General features: G+C 37.1%; 1 protein-coding gene across 1 annotated transcript in view; it reads right to left on the reverse strand.

The window, feature by feature from the left end:
- Positions 1–12,927, reverse strand: part of LOC136024730 (ubiquitin carboxyl-terminal hydrolase 46-like) — an 86,851-nt gene that overhangs the window by 1,540 nt on the left and 72,384 nt on the right. The gene's annotated exons all lie outside the window — the stretch shown is intronic.

Here is a 12,927-nt window from a genome sequence, read left to right on the forward strand (position 1 = left end):
AATTAAAGACTTAAATCTTATGGCTGTAGACCGTTAGTAAAACTAAAAAACTTACACAAATAAGTCATTCATTGAAATGAAATCAAAGGCGGATTTTTTTTTTTTTTTTTTTTTTTTTTTTTTTTTTTTTTTTTTTTTTTGGTGTACATTGTCAAATATTGTCTTTCTTTTCATCTTTGAGTTTATTTTATTTTTCGCGTATTTGTGTTTGATCGTTTTTTTTCAATCGTGTTCCTTGTGTGTTGCACGTGTTCCGTGCTTGCTTCGATATTATTGTAAAATATGTTCCAGTTTAGAGGTTCACGAAGTTCAATTTGGCTTTTTATTCCAAAACCTCTTAATTTGACAGTGTCTATTGGTAGAATAACCAGGGCGCGGGGAGGCTTTTGGGAAGTTGGAAGAATAGGAAGATAAGTCTTCGAACTAGGACAAGGATATTCGAGGGTAGTTAACAAGCAAGAAAGCACCTGATGATAGCCCACCTCAAAATGAAGACTTACGACCCAATCCAGAAGGATTGGGCTGGATATGTTTGGAAGAATTGATTAAGGAGTAGTTTTAGGTCTCGTTTGACTGACGGCACATCAATTAATAAGCGGTTTGGAAAAAGGGGTTTTTCTCATTTTATAAGGGCCCCTTTTATTTTGGCACTAGCCCTAGTTTCCACTAAGTTTCCCGTACTCTTTGGCTTAGACTTTAAAAAGCATCCTAGAAAAAAAAAGATCGAAGAACAGAGTCAAGGGGTGGCTGTTGAGATTGGATGTCAAAGGGGGCGAAATCCCACGGCTTGACTTTGACTTAACGCTCCTGCTCAGCAGGGTCGCCAGCGTAGAGGGAACTGGTTGACAACGCCGTCAGTCTTCTCCAAGCAGCCCTGTCCAGGGCTTTCCACGGGCTTTCAAGAAATCACAAGGGCTTGGATCCGACAAAAGTTTTTAAAACTAAAGGGCGTATCAGACATTTTCATAATATTGTTTAGTAAAATCAATGTGGATGAAAGGGGCTATATCTGGGAAAAATGTGGCATGATCCTAAAACTGAAAGAAATGTGAAGATGGTCACGATGTGTTTTAAGGATGAAAGATTATCGATTGCTGAAAACTGCGCTTTTTATCCATTCATTCGGGGCCAAAAGAAAAGCAGGTCAAATATATATATATATATATATATATATATATATATATATATATATATATATATAGTATATATATATATATATAGTATATATATAGTATATATATATATAGTATATTATATAGTATATATATATATATGTATATATATATATATATATATATATATAGTATATATATATATATATATATATATATATATATATATATATATATATATATATATATATATATATATATATATATATATATATATAGTATATATTATGGCCAGTTCGGATTCTGGAGTCTCTCCCCACTTCGAAAGGGCCTAAAAAGTATCACGTTTTCTGCTATGGAAAAAAAACATGATCGTCAATTAGTTACTTCTGAGCAGCTTGTCAGTTATAAAGATAATGTAACGGAAGCTTCAGCCAAGAAAACAAGAGGAGTAGATATTGCATTTGATGAATTACGTGATTATCCGGTGTTTATAAACAGTATCTGAAGGGTTCAAATACTGCTGCTGATTGTGCAGCAGAATTGCGAAATCTTGTTAATGCTACCGAGCAGGATTTACTTGCTACAAAGAAAAATTTATCAGAGACAATTGAAAAGAAAATAGCCGAAAAACTGAAATCGACCGGGTCAACTCCAGCGGCTAGTACTGCCAAGTTTCCGACAGAGACCATGGTTTCAGAAATACACGATGCGATCATTACAGAATTTAGCCCAAAGTTTAACATCATTGAAAAACAGCTCAAAAGTTACTTGCATGCTATTGAAATCCTTGAGAACAGGGTAACTCAACTCGAGGCGAAAGTTGACGATTATGAGCAGGAAGCTAAGCTAGATTCTCTCTTATTTAACGGTGTGAAACAGAACCCATCGCAAAATCTAAATCCAGCTATTTATCATATCATACGTGACCAAATGGGCCTGTCTAGTATCGCAAATTCCGAAGTTGTGAGTGTTCATCGGTTCCATCTGGGTTCTAGTAACTCACAAAGACCAGACAAGGTGGCTCCCATGCTCGTGAAATTTCGTTCTAAGGACATTGCTAGTGCCGTTTTCAAAGCAAAGAAGAATCTTGTAAATAGTGGAATTTTTGTATCTGAAAATCTCACAAAGAAAAAGCGCGAGTTACTGAATGCTGCCAGAGATAAATTTGGAAGCCGATGTGTATGGTCAGATCAGGGGAGAGTTTTTGTGCGACAGTCTAGTGTTAGTCCCATTCAGCGTATTTGGGGTATCGATGATCTTCTGTAATATCAGTGATAGTGATAATCGTTTTCATTTCCGTTCATTTTTTTTTTCTTTTTCTTGTTGGAGTTTAGAATATTTTTTGTTTTTTCGTTATCCCTCTTCTGTATATTTCCTTACCGTCAAATGCGGTCTGTACTGTATTATGAATGGCTGTTCAAGTAAATAATGATATGCAGCAGTCCCGTTTGGACTTGTTGTAAAGTTCGCCGTTTCGTATTGAAGATGTTTTGTCGTTATCGGTAGCGAATGATTTTGTGGGTCATCCATTTAAGCCGCTGCGGAGTAGCAAATATATTCGGTTAAGTGATATTGAAATGCCTGGGCAATCTGAGTCTTTGACTGTGGCTCAGTGGAATTGTCATCTGAATTCTAACCACCATGAGGTCGCCCGTCTGCTAGATCTTTATAAAAATAAGGTAGAAATATTAGAGATTTGCGAGTCGTTCGTAACTGAAGACACTTTCCTCTCGTCACATTTTTTTCCAGGCTATAAACTTGTATCAAAATCAAGGAGTTCAATGAGAGGAGGAGGTTTAACTTTTCTGCTAGCAAATTCTTTGGATTACGTAATTCGAGATGATTTAACTCTCTGGAATGAAGGTAAGCTCGAAACTTATCAATAGAAATAGAGTTAGAGAAACATAGAAAGTTCATCATTTCTTTGGTTTACCGGCCGCCCAGCGCAAACCCAGATGATTTTTTTGGAGAATTCGATGGATTCTTCAAAGAATGTCAAGTACTAAACTCCAATGTATTTTTTTAGGCGATTTTAACTTTGATCTTTTAAATCTAGAAGGAGTAAACCTTGATTTTTTTAACCTTATGCTTTCACATAACCTTTATCCCGCAGTTTCAATCCCAACTAGGATAACAGATCATTCGGCAACCCTGATTGACAATATCTTCCTTTCTTCGGATGCAATTGTGGAGTGCTGGCTGACGTTGTCTTACACCCTGGGTCAGACCATCTACCATTATTTTGCACCATTAAAAGATTTGGCTGTAAACATAAAACCACTACTAAGTTTCAATTCAGAATGATGAAAGCTGAAAATCTCAGAAAATTTAAAGAAGAAATCAGCACAGTATCATGGTAAGAAGTCATGGCGGAGAAAGAAGACTGCTTTTGATAAATTTATGAGTATTTTGTCTCCCATCTATGATCAGTGTTGCCCATTAAAAACTGCAACTAAGAAGAAAAACCAACCGCGGAAGCCATGGATTACGGAAGAGATACTGGAAATGATGAAGAAGAGAGACCAACTATTCTCAGATTATCTCAATTGTGAGAGTGATGACAGTTGGGAAGAGTACAGAAAGGCAAGAAATAGGGTGAATTCTACACGTCGAGCTGCAATGAGGGAGTATTTCGGAGAGAAATTAAAATCGCAGAAAGGAGACATTAGAGGGACCTGGCTGACTATTAAAAGCGTTCTCGGCAATAGTAAGGATTCAGCATCAACTGAACAGTTAGCCATAGGTGAAAGAACTGTGAGTGGGAGGCAAGAAGTTAGTGAAGAGTTTTGTAAGTTTTTTACCAAAATAGGATCGCAAATAAACCAAGAGGCAAAAGATCAAAGCGGACAGCTAGATACTGAGGAGTTTGACGATAACCGTGGTCTTCATCACTCATTTTACTTTACCGAATGTACTATGGATGACATTACCCAAGCAGTGAAATCGATCAAATCTAATGCAGCTGGTGTTGATGGCCTAAACATTAAAGCATTTAAAGCAGTTGCTGCGTATCTCTTAACCTGTGATATTATATCTAGTCAATTTATCTATTCAAAAAGGTGTGTTTCCTGACGAACTAAAGCGGGCAAAAGTTATACCCCTCCATAAAGGAGGCGATAAAAGAGATATTTCCAACTGGAGACCCAATATCCATTCTACCGCTCTTCTCAAAAATTTATGAAAAAGTAGTGTATAAGAAAATATACGAGTACATGAATTCGCTTGGGTTTTTGTCAGATTCGCAGTTTGGTTTTAGAAAGAAGTCATTCTACAGTGCATGCCGTTCATCACCTTTTAGATTGTGTAAATAGTGCGTTAGAAAATAATTTGATCCCTCTAACTATTTTTATTGATTTGAAGAAGGCGTTGACACTGTGGATTTTGAAGTTCTACTGAAAAGACTGCGGAACCTTGGAATTAAAGATACAGCATTAAGTTGGTTTCGGTCTTATCTGTGTGGAAGATCAATGAAGGTGGTGATGAGTGATATATCTAGTGCAGCTATGCCTATAAATTGTGGTGTTCCCCAAGGATCAATCCTTGGCCCGTTACTCTTCTTGGTATATGTGGATACTCTTCAATTTTATCTACATGATTCAGTTTTAACCCTCTTTCGCCGATGATACAGCTACTCACAGTGTTTGCCCGGACTTCAAAAGAGGTTGTGCAAAAAGCGAACCACATCCTTAGTCGGCTTCATGGTTTTACAGCTCTAAGCTCACTTTCAGTAAATCCAAGAAAAACAAATTTTATGGTGTTTAGTAGAACTGGTGTACCTGAACTTCTTGAAAATGTGCTTTATAACGGTGCTGGCATAACACAGGTGTTTTTTTGTAAATATCTCGGATTTTATATTGATTGTAATTTGTCTTGGAAAAAGCATGGTGAAATAGTGTCGGCAAAAGCAGCTAGAGGATTGGGAGTGATGAGGAGGCTGAAAAAAGTGTTCCCGGTAGCAGTTGTCAAATTGTCATACAGTGCTATTGTGCACCCCTACATCACGTACGGTTGTTCTGTTTGGGCTAGTAATTTCGTGATGAATTATAAAAGAACTCAAATAATACAAAACAAAGCACTGCGTCTGATAGGAGAATTTCAAAACTGTCAGAATACTGCGCAGCGTTTTAGAAAGAACGATATTTTGAACATAGGCGAGCTACACGATTACCAGCTAGCGATTTTTGTTTTTCAAAGTGGTAAATAAGGTAAGCCCTGAGTACTTTCATGATTTTTTTAAAACTAACTCGTTTTATCACCCTTATTTTACCCGAAATTTGGAGAATTTGACCTCACGAGAGAAGAAATACAACGAGAGCAGGATTTGTTCTCAGGAACATAGGTGTCAGCGTCCTGGAATGACCTTCCAGAATTGGTCAGAGCGGCAGTAAGTCTGGCATCATTCAAGAGAATGGTTAAATTCCATTTTTAAAAAGGAGAGAAGTGTGATATGAGGAAAGAGTATTTATTTATTTAGTATTTAATATTAATTATTTTGTTTTTATACCCCCCCCCCCCCCCAAGGATTTTTTCTTCAAAATCATTTGAGAAATGATTTAGCAGATCATGGTGGTTAGAATTGCGGCCACAGTCAGGACTCTTCTGTCTTAAGAGTGGCCGTTAATGGTAAATTCTTTGTTTAAATCGCTTGCTCATAGTCTCGATCGAATGAGTTTGATTACTTACAAAGGCAACTAGAACTTTTAATTTTTACGAACGTTTTTACTAGTAAAAGATATACATAACTTACGAATTAGCTTACGTAACGAACTTCTGTATTCGCATGTTTTTATTACGTATATGAGGGGCTTCACCCCCTTGTCAGTACCTCGCTCTTTACACTAAAGCTTAAATTTTGTCGCAATTCCTTAAGAATGACCCCTGAATCACAAAGGCCGTAGAATAAATACTTGAAATTACTAAACATACTTTAGCATAAAGAGCGAGGTATTAGGAGGAGGTGAACCCCTCATATGCGTAACAATTTCTGTTTGTTTTAAGTTTTAATGCTGCTTCTTAATTTCAGTTGAAAAAACTTTTTATATTTAATTTTTCATTGCTTTTTTTTTATAATGCTAGAAAATTCTGCGCTCCCTTCAACTAGATTTTCTTTCCCATGAAAAGTTCCCCCCACACATGCTCCTCTTCTCAACCCCTCCCCCAACCAAAAAATCCCCCTGAAAACGTCTGTACACTTCCCAATAACCATTACTATATGTAAGCACTGGTCAAAGTCTGAAACTTGTAGCCCCTCCCACGGGGACTGTGGGAGAGTAAGTCGTCCCCAAAGACATAGTTATAAGGTTTTCGACTATGCTGAATAAAATGGCATCCTCAGAATTTTGATCCGGCGACTTTGGGAAAATAATTAGCGTGGGAGGGGGCCTAGGTGCCCTCCAATTTTTTTGGCCACTTAAAAAGGGCACTAGAACTATTCATTTCCGTTAGAATGAGCTCTCTTGCAGCATTCTAGGACCACTGGGTCGATACGATCACCCTGGGGAAAAAACAACAAAAAAACAAACAAACAAATAAACACGCATTCGTGATCTGCCTTCTGGCAAAAAATACAAAATTCCACATTTTTGTAGATAGGAGCTTGAAACTTCACTAGGGTTCTCTGATACGCTGAATTTGATGGTGTGCTTCCTTCAGATTCTATGACTTTTAGGGGATGTTTCTCCCTATTTTCTAAAATAAGGAAAATGTTTCTCAGGCTCATTACTTTTGATGGGTAAGAACTAAACTTGATGAAACTTTTATATTTGAAATCAGCATTAAAATGCGATTCTTTTGATGTAGCTATTGGTATCGAAATTCCGTTTTTTAGAATTTTGGTTACTATTGAGCCGGGCCGCTCCTTACTACAGTTCGTTACCACGAACTGTTTGATACTCAGTGTATTTTTATAGACCCAATACAAAGAGAATCAAGTAAAATTTTTTCTAATCTTTAAACAAGTTCATTTGACCGTATTAACAAAAATCAGGTCGGTATATAAGCTGCTTGATTCGCTACGGAGAGAATTCTTGTCCATTCAAACTTCTAATATTCTTTCATAAATCCTGGCTTGGTTTTTCATTTGGGGGGGGGGGGTGTTTCTGTTTTGCTAATATTAACTTCAAAAGTTTTTTTTTTGGGGGGGGGCAAAGGACGACCTGGCATGATCTTTGACAAAGTTGTCTTTTCGCTCTTTTTTTTCATTGACTGAAATAACCCTCGTTTTCTTGTTTGAAATAATATATTTTTTCTTTTTGTCAAAAATTTTTCAACATCTTTTGTTTTTTCTGCATCATAGAAACTGCTTTATTAGCTAGGGAGCGAACTCTTCCCCAACTAAATTTTGAATAGTCTTTGATATATTCTGCTTGGTTTTTTGTTTGTTTGTTTTATTTTGAGCATGGAGGACAGCTTGGCGAGATCCTTGACGAAATTGTATTTGGCTTTTTTTTCCACTGTTCAAGAATCACCTATTTTCTTTTTTTTATCATTAAACACACACATACAAAAAGACCTCACTTTCAACAAAGATACTGGAAATATTTTCATAAACCCATTTTACAATAATTTAATGTAATAAAATTCAATTATCATTCCTCCTCATTTTAAACAAAGATCAATTGAGTTTGCAGGGCTGCCAGAGGTTCAAGGAGCCAAAAACAGGGACTTTAGAGACGTTTTTTTTGGTGTAAAAAGGATCTTTAGGTGCCTTCCTGACATCAAAAAAGGACCACTGACAGATATCATTTCCAGCAACAAGAATGTTCCCCCAAATGCCAATTTTGCATTGGCAATGGACTGCAAACAACTTATCCATGTTTAGTAAACCATGCTTTGGTAACATGGGTGCTTCACAAATTAGGAAAACATTCACTTGAGCTAATTCTGTAGCATTGTTTAAACCAGGTCATATGCTGGAAATTAATTCCGACGAAAGCAGAGCTTTCAAGGCCAATATCTTGTAAATTGTTGGTCCAAAAGTACACAACAGTGAAAAACCTTTTAAATGTGATACCTTAAACAAATATTACATTTAAAAGTTTTTCACCGGTAGGTACCCTTCAGTGAACATTCAACTGCTTGATTGTGAGAAGCATTTCTCATATAACATTTAAATGGTTTCACTTTTCATCTTCTGCATTTTCTGCAAGCTTCCATTGTTCTTCTTCACTCATTTTTATTCAACTCTCACAATTGCCATAAAACGGAGATAAAATGCGCCTCAGCTTCAGCTTGAGAAGTGAACGACATCAAATCTCGTTGTCCATCATTATTAAGAAGGCTTGGACGCTGTAGCCTTAAAATTATTCTGCAGTCTTCAGGTCACTAACGCACCAAAAGGACTTCATAACTGAAGTACTAAAAACTTCTCCAGTTTTAGGGGCATTAGGGAACTTGTGGCAGCCTTGAGCATATTAACACAATGTTAGCAGAGCTTTCAAGGCCAATATCTTGTGCATTGTTGATCCAAAAGTACATAACAGTGAAAAGCCTTTTAAATGTGATCCCTTAAACATATATTACATTTCAAAGTTTTTCACCGGTAGGTACCCTTCAGTGCACATTCAACTACTTGATTGTGAGAAGCATTTCTCATGTAACATTTAAATGGTTTCTCTTTTCTTTTTCTGCATTTTCTGCAAGCTTCCATTGTTCTTCTTCACTCATTTTTATTCAATTCTCTTTTTGCAAGAACTTCCTTAACTTGAAACGAAATTCTTGTTTCACAGTCAATTGATGATGGGCTGAGTACTTTACTACCAAAGAAAGTAGCCAGTTCACTTCTTACTTGCTTTGAAACCATTTCCAAAACAAATTGATTGTAAGACTTGAACTCGAAACCTCACACTTTGTAGTCTCATATATTGTACCCTTCAGATAAAATGCGCCTTTTTATCTACATAAAAAGCCATGTGAGGCGCATAAAATGCGCCTCAGCTTCTGTGACTCGAGAAGTGAACGACATCAAATCTCGTCGTCCATCATTATTAAGAAGGCTTGATCGCTGTAGCCTTAAAATTATTCTGCAGTCTTCAGGTTACTAACGCACCACAAGGACTTCATAACTGGAGTACTAAAACCTTCTCCAGTTTTAGGGACTTTGGGGAGCTTGTGGCAGCCCTGAGCGTATTAACACAATGTTAGCAGAGCTTTCAATACAAATATCTTGTGCATTGTTGGGCCAAAAGTACATATCAGTGAAAAGCCTTTTAAATGTAACCCCTTAAAAATATATTACATTTAAAAGTTTTTCACCGGTAGGTACCCTTCAGTGCACATTCAACTGATTGATTGTGAGAAGCATTTCTCATATAATACTTAAATGGCTTTTCTTTTTCTGCATTTTCTGCAAGCTTCCATTGTTCTTCTTCACTCATTTTTATTCAATTCTCTTTTTGCAAGAACTTCCTTAACTTGAAACGAAATTCTTGTTTCACAGTCAATTGATGATGGGCTGAGTACTTTACTACCAAAGAAAGTAGCCAGTTCACTTCTTACTTGCTTTGAAACCATTTCCAAAACAAATTGATTGTAAGACTTGAACTCGAAACCTTACACTTTGTAGTCTCATATATTGTACCCTTCAGATAAAATGCGCCTTTTTATCTACATAAAAAGCCATGTGAGGCGCATAAAATGCGCCTCAGCTTCTGTGACTCGAGAAGTGAACGACATCAAATCTCGTCGTCCATCATTATTAAGAAGGCTTGATCGCTGTAGCCTTAAAATTATTCTGCAGTCTTCAGGTTACTAACGCACCACAAGGACTTCATAACTGGAGTACTAAAACCTTCTCCAGTTTTAGGGACTTTGGGGAGCTTGTGGCAGCCCTGAGCGTATTAACACAATGTTAGCAGAGCTTTCAATACAAATATCTTGTGCATTGTTGGTCCAAAAGTACATATCAGTGAAAAGCCTTTTAAATGTAACCCCTTAAAAATATATTACATTTAAAAGTTTTTCACCGGTAGGTACCCTTCAGTGCACATTCAACTGATTGATTGTGAGAAGCATTTCTCATATAATATTTAAATGGCTTTTCTTTTTCTGCATTTTCTGCAAGCTTCCATTGTTCTTCTTCACTCATTTTTATTCAACTCTCTTTGGTTTTCAAAATGACAAAATGACTTAACTTGAAATGAAATCCTTGTTTCACAGCCACTGTTTTGATTGATGATGGGCTTTAGTACTTTAGTACTGAAGAAAGTACTTTTTAGTACTTTCAGTACTTTAGTACTGAAGAAAGTAGCCAGTCCATGTCTCCCTTGCTTTGAAACCATTTCAAAAATAAATCGTGTACGAGACTTGAACTCGAAACCTCACACTTTGTAGTCTAGGCCCAGAGCCATATACCATGAGGCATTACTTAAGTATAACCATCTAATACTACCAGTGGAAATGGGATAAAAATGGAACTATAAAGATGCTGTCAGTTTCTTGGTTTCAGAAACGGGGCTATAAATTTCTAATGAATGTTGAGTTAAAAGTAAATAACAGTTACTACTCCTGAATTTTTCATGGTTGTGAATTTTTGTATTGTATTGTAGATTTGCAAAAATTTGAGTACAAAACTTGAACTCAAAACCGCACATATCGTAGTCTAGGCCCAGAGCAATATACATAATAGTCTGGGCTGGATATTACATAAGTATAACAATCTAATATTACCAATGGATAAAAATTTAACATAATACACCCCCTAGCTCCCCTAAAGAAAAACATCGTTCCAATTATGTCAATCACTTACCTATAACTTGTGCTTATTCTTCCCATCATGTTTCATTCCGATCTCCCCACTCTAAGCGTTTGCCAAGATTTCCGGTTTCCATGATTTCTGTTTCCCCCTCCAACCCCACATGTCCCCAGGTCCAATTCGAATTGAAAATGGAGCATATGAGACACAAGATCTTTTTATATATCAAGTTTCATTAAGATCTGATCACCCATTCGTAAGATAAAAGTACCTCAATTTTCACGTTTTCAAGATTTCCGGTTACCCCCTTCAACCCCCCCAATATTACCGGATCTGGTCGGGATTTAATATAAGAGCTCTGAAGCACTAGTTCCTTCTAAATATCAAATTTCATTAAGATCTGATCACCCGATCATAAGTTACAAATACCTCATTTTTCTAATTTTCTGAATTACATCCCCCCCCCCCCCAACTCCCCCAAAGAGAGCGGATCCGATACGGTTATGTCAGTCACGTATCTTAGACTTGTGCTTATTCTCCCCACCAAGTTTCATCCTGATCTCTCCACTCTCAGCCATTTCCAAGATTTCCGCCCCCCCCCCCCCCCCCCCAGCGACACTGGATCGGGTCGGGATTCAAAATAAGAGACCTGAGTTACGAGGTCCTTCTGAACATGAAATTTCATTAAGATCCGATCACACCGTAACTTAAAAATACCTCATTTTTTCTAATTTTTCAGAATTAACCCTCCCCCCAAACCCCCCCAAAGAGAGCGGATCAGTTCCGGTTATTTCAATCACGTATCCAGGACTTGTGCTTATTTTTCACACCAAGTTTCATCCCGATCCCTCCATTCTAAGCGTCTCCCAAGATTTTAGGTTCCCCCCACCTCCCCCCAATGTCAGCGGATCCAGTCAGGATTTAAAATAAGAGCTCCGAGACATGATACCCTTCCAAACATCAAATTTCATTTTGATCCGATAACCCGTTCGTAGGTTAATAATACCTCATTTTTTCTAATCTTTCCGAATTAACCGTCCCCCCCCAGATGGTCGAAACGGGGAAACGACAATTTCTAAGTTTACCTGGCCTGGTCCCGGATACGCCTGCCAAATTTGATCGTCCTAGCTTATCTGAAAGTGCCTAAACTAGCAAAACCGGGACCGACAGACAGACAGACCGACAGAATTTGCGATCGCTATATGTCACTTGGTAGATACCAAGTGCCATAAACATAGAGATAAAATGCGCCTCAGCTTCTGTGACTCCAGAAGTGAAGTACATCTAATCCCGTTGTCCAGCATTATTGAGAAGGCTTGGACGCTGTAGCCTTAAAATTATTCTGCAGTCTTCAGGTCACTAATGCACCAAAAGGACTTCATAACTAAAGTACTAAAAACTTCTCCAGTTTTAGGGACTTTATGGATCTTGTGGCAGCCCTGCCGTATTACCACAAATCACCTCGGTTGAAACGCTGCGTTAATCGATCGGGACAAACTCTGGCAAAATTTAATTTTTGAATGGTTTTTCATTTGTTCTGGGTTTGTATTACTTTAGTATTTTCTCTGTCTCGTTACGATTTACTTCAAAAGGTTAGTTTTATTTATAATTTAATTTTTTGAAAATCGTAGAATACATAAAGTTCTTGATAGCCATTTTGTTCAAAGTAAAAAGCTATGGCCAAATTCAGTCGTTTCGGATAAAGATAAACTAACTGTATGGGCTATGCTGGGCTATGGGCTATGCTGGTCGCTTCTACAGTGCACTATCCACTTTTCTCAACAGTGCGAGGAAAACAGAAACAATACTCATATTCTATTCAATGGTGATAAATCATGACTATATACATGCTTTATATAGAAATCAAATCTGCCAAAATACCAAATTATTATTTTGACTGCTCCTTAAGCAGTGGCAAATTTTTGTCCTTTTATTGAAATTTTTATTCTCTCTTTATTTTTTGTGCACCATTGAGAACGGCTTGGCGGATATTTCGGTGTTTCCGAAATATCTGCTTCGTCTTTTCGATCGCTTCTTTTCTACAGTCTGAAAATCATCCTCGTTCATGGTTTCTAAATTATTTTTATTTTTTTCGCTCTTTTTTTATTTTTGGTCCAACTT

Source organism: Artemia franciscana, chromosome 3 (genome assembly GCF_032884065.1).
Source record: "Artemia franciscana chromosome 3, ASM3288406v1, whole genome shotgun sequence".
In the NCBI taxonomy this organism is placed as follows: Eukaryota; Metazoa; Arthropoda; class Branchiopoda; order Anostraca; family Artemiidae; genus Artemia; species Artemia franciscana.